Below are 4,971 nucleotides of genomic sequence, written 5' to 3'. Positions count from 1 at the left end.
CCTTGCTCTTTCAAAGCCTTCCTATATGGCTTCAGCCAAATTGCTTAACTCTGTGCTTTAGTTCTCCCATGGCTGGCACAGCATGACAGTACTTGTCTACTTCCCTCGGGAATCACTTGCATATTATAGCAATGCTGACAAATGGAGCACCTAAATGACTAGATAGCGCCAATGCCAATTTCTGTATCTGCCCTGATATATACCTCAGTGCTACAAAGATACCAGGACCTTCACAGATGCCTTCTCTTAAAGTTAGTTTCCCAAGTGTTTCCTCAGCTCTTCTCTGGAGCTGTTTAGCTCCATTGTTTCAATTCCAGGCTTTCCCTATTGCTGAAAGGTTTCATTTATGCCAGATTATAAATCAGATTGCAGCTAATGGTAACAGCCATTTTAATGTTTTCCTATCTACTTTCAAATGCAGGAAATAAGCTCCTTGGAATTTTCAGCTAGTCAGCTGTCCTTCTAATTTCCTTTGAACCATTTGTCTGTAGGCAATGTTAAACAATTGTTGTGGTCCATCTCAGATATTTCAGCAGTGAGCTGTTCCTACATACAATGAATATGACACATACAGAATTAGACAGGCCTTCGTATGGCTCCCTCACTGAAGCTAACTTAATCTCTCGGGCGCATTTCCTTGTGGCTGAGACTCCATTGCAGGGTCATTGTCGGAATCTGTTTCCATAGCAGAGTCTCCTGGAAAACCAGTAGGAGGTAACTCTGGGACAGATCTCAGTTCTCTGTTTTCATGTTGGGGTTAGGCTGCAGGAGAGAAGTCATTAAGGGTAAGGGTCCACAACACCAGTGACCTGGTTTTTACTCTCACCAGGGACATTGTAGAGGACCCTGTAATTCTTTTTTCTATGACTTAAAGGTGGCAGATTCCTCCTTTGGTCTGTGAATCAAGAAATTTTACTTAGTTTAAAAAAAAATCCCCTCCCCCCAATGCATCTTAATACTTTTTGCCTTATGATACATCACACAAGTTGTGTAATTATACATCAGGCTGGACAACTAACAGGACAACCACATTTCTCTTTCACTGAAAATAAATTCTACCTAGCACTCTGCTGCAGAAGTTTCTGAACAGAATGGAGCTTCAGGCAAATGTCTTTACTCTTTCCCATGTAAAGAAGCACGAAACACCCACATCTCCAAATATGCAAACTCACACAGGTAAGTTCTCCTCCTGATGCTGGTCTATGTGTACTTATCAGAAAGATAAGGGATGAGGCTGTGATGTTTCTACTAGTTCCCAGCATGGTTCCTGCAGGATTGGTTCCAGGGCCTGTTATATTTTCTGGTACAAAGTTTCAGAATTTTGCCTCATCTCACAGATCTTCTTAAGATCAGTTAAGAGCGGCTTTATCAGTCAGCTGCTTAATCACATCAGCTGCTTCCAGCTCTCAGAATGAGGAATAGACTAAGCTTGTTCCTCTTCAGTAATAGACATTTTTGTTAATCTGGGAGAAGACCACTGGACAAACATGTCAGAACAATCTGCATTCTCTAGCATGTAAAATCTAACTCACTTTTTCCTGACACTGCATTTCTACCAGCTATATTGGACTGTTTGCTTAAAATAAAAGCAGTGGATCTTCCCACTGAATGCTGAGTATGCATTCAGTAGCAGTATTGCCATAATATACTAAGGAATGTTTTTTTTTTTAATTTTCTCTCACTGAGCTACTGTGAAGGTCCTAATGCACCAAGATCTAGATTTACCTAACTAATGCTCAGAAACTTTTCATCAGGAGCTACAGACGATCTCAATTTTTTTCACTCAGAATCTCTGTGGAGAAATCACTTAAGCCTGTGGTGATCTGCTGTCTTCTTCATCTTTTCACATAAACAGCATTTTGGTTGTATTTACATCACCTGGAAGAGCTAGGAAGGCAAAGACCCATTGCAGTTGCCTGCCATCCAATATACTGTATTTGTATCACAACAAATACAGTACTTATTAGAGGTTATTTAAGGAATGCACTTGAATCAGGAAATTTACTTCTCTGGATGTTTTTCCTGCATATGTTTTTGAAGCTTCTTGTGCAATTTGGCTTTAAGGCAACTTTTTCTTCTCATATTAGCAGGGCTAAGTCCATGGAGGGTGCAATGACTTTTGTTTCTGAGCCAAAGAGACCTAAGGGCTGGCAACATCAGCACAGAGACTGTTATTTTACTTCAAATTGTTCAGACGTGTACAGTGAAAGGTAGAAAAAAGATGCTCCTACTACAATCAAGGTATCCACTGGAACAGCTCAAATGATATTGATGGCTTTCTTCCAGAGTATTTTGTATTCTTGGAACATGCAGAGCTGCTGCCAGGACTGGAAGGGTGGGGCATTCCCTATTCTTTTTTTTTCCTGCACATGTGAGAGGGAAGAAAAAGGAGTGGGGTTTTAAAGTACTTTTCAAATATTGCCAAGGCAAAAACTTCAGTTAATATTGCTTGTATAGCCAGAGTAGGAATGTACCCAAAGACAAAGTATTTCAGAGAAGATCAGTAATAAGTAAGTAAGTAACATTTTTAAATAAAGCCAATAAATAATTATGGTAATATCTCCAAGACTTTAAGTCCCATGTGCTCTTCAGTTTACCTCCTAAAATGCCCAGGGAAAGCAAAAGTTGGCTGCTAAAAATCCATAATCACAGGAATACTTGCCTCATTCTGACAGTCTTGCATCTCCTTTGCTTGCTGCCTTACATAATGCCATAAGGACGTAACACTATCTTTCCTTAAGATGTTGAGGTCACCAGGGAATGTGGCAAAAGAGTGCTTCGCAAAATGTCACTGTGACAACCCTACCCAGCTTCACACTTTTATCAGTACTACTCTACATTGCACAGTGGGAGTCATTATGCATGTGTAATAAAAGTGATGCTGGAGCCTTCCCCTATGGGTGCCTATTCAACCTACCTAAATGCTTGGAAATTGTCACAGAGGCATGTAAGAGAATGGATTTTCATGTCTCAGATGGCTGATGTCCTATTATATGGAGTGCTAGTGCAAACTGAAAGGATTTAATACTACACTTCTTGTTTTTTCACAGTTCTGCCACATGAAGACTCTTTAGAGGGCCTTTTCTTGTCTGACCTTCTTGCTCTTAGCAGTGTTCCTTAATTCCATTCTTTTCATATTATTATTTATTTTTGAAATTGTACTTATTCACACCAATAAAAGATTCAGGAAATACAACTGATGGAGAAGAGTATACACAATGGAGTTATACTGTACTGTGTAGCTTAAAAAACACTGTACTTACATTGATACGTCTAATGACACGTTAGATAGTGGAATCTATTTAACCAAAACTATCAGGCCTCTTTATTCACTGGTAGATTAGTCTCCCAGTGTTTCTCTTTAGGTCAGTTGAAATCAGCCCATAAAGAAAATGCAGTGCAGAGAAGCCTTTAGGTATTAAAAAGAAAATTTCAACAGATTTTTTGGTCCTCTTGAAAATGCTGAAAACAATTTGCAAAAATTGTCTTTAGAAGTTGGGGGGGCAAATAATTAAAACTCAGAAAGGATTATTTTGATATTTTGTACGTTCTCATTCCAATCCTTATTTTGTTTGGATTGTATAGTACTGACACTATTGAAATTAAATGCTTTGACTAGATTATTTTCCAGTTTTTACAAATACATTTTTCATAATTTCCCTTTTACGAGTAAAAGTATACTTTAAATTATTAACATTTTCCCTGAGAGGAAAACTGCTTTCTATCAACTGCAATTTTCACCTGCAGGGTTTATAAGTTTCATGAAAAAGGAACTTCTCCCCTTAGAGAGTCTCTGTCCCTGTCTTTGATGTGTTATCATGCAGATTCTCAATTATCTGTATGAATTCCATTCTCCCTGTTGCATTCAGTTGTCTGAATATCTTTTCACTTTCAAACACACCTTATAATTTATTTCCCCTCTTTTCTAAACCTCAGTCTTCTTGTCCCATGGTTTCTTTTTTGCTCAGACTGCCTTACAGTTCTGTTCATGTGAATAAATCTCCTTTTCTCTGTATCTTCTGAGTACCTTCTAGTTTTACATGAAAAGTTCCCAAAATGTGAGCAGAACAAATTGCAAAGAATTTGTTGAGAGTGGGCTAGACTTGTGGAATTGGTCATGAGCCAGGCCTGAGAAGAGGAGGAGAAATGACAAGAAAACTACAATTAAACAACATTAAAGACTGGCAGAGTGAATGCATAGATTCTCAATACCTCATCTCCAAAAGTGCTAGCTGCCACTGGGGAAAAGACGAAAAGAATCCCATCAGTACGGAGGAAGATGCTGGTGAGATGATTTCTATCCATGTAACTCACGATAGAAGAGTGCCCTGGCAGCAAACAAGGCCGATGGTATCCCAGTCTGTATTGACAGCAGCATTGCCAGTAGATCGAGTGAGGGGAGCGATGCTACCCTTTTTTACTCAGCACTCTTAAACCACATCTAGAATAGTGTGTCCAGTTCTGGGCTTCCCAACGCAAGAAAGACGTGGATAAATTGGAGCAAGTTCGGTGGGAGACCGCCCCGGGTGGTGATGGGGCTGGAGCACTTGCACTGTGAGGGGAGGCTGGGGGGCTTGCTTTGTTTGGCCTGGAGAAGAGATACCAAATTGCATCTTTCCAACACCTACAAGGAGGTTATTGAGAAGATGGAGCCAGGCTGTTCACAGTGGTGCATGGTGGGAGGATGAGAGATGAAGCCAGGAACTGACAGAAGAGCGGTTCAGGCTGGGTGTAGGGAAAAACTTTTTCTCTTCAAGGACAGTTAAGCCGTAGACCAAGTCCCCCTGCGAGGCTGTGCGGTTTCCATCCTTGGAGGTTTTCAATACCTGAGTGGACAAAGCCCTGAGCAGCTCAGTCCCGCCTCAGAGCCGACCACGTTTGGAGCTGGAGGGTGGAGCGGAGACCTCCTGAAGTCGCTTCCAGCCTCTGACACTGTGACCCCACACCTCTCCACCCTCTGACAGCAGCATC

This window comes from Aptenodytes forsteri, unplaced genomic scaffold (genome assembly GCF_000699145.1).
Source record: "Aptenodytes forsteri isolate BGI_AS27 unplaced genomic scaffold, ASM69914v1 Scaffold216, whole genome shotgun sequence".
Taxonomy (NCBI): domain Eukaryota; kingdom Metazoa; phylum Chordata; class Aves; order Sphenisciformes; family Spheniscidae; genus Aptenodytes; species Aptenodytes forsteri.
This window is presented reverse-complemented; position numbering follows the sequence as displayed.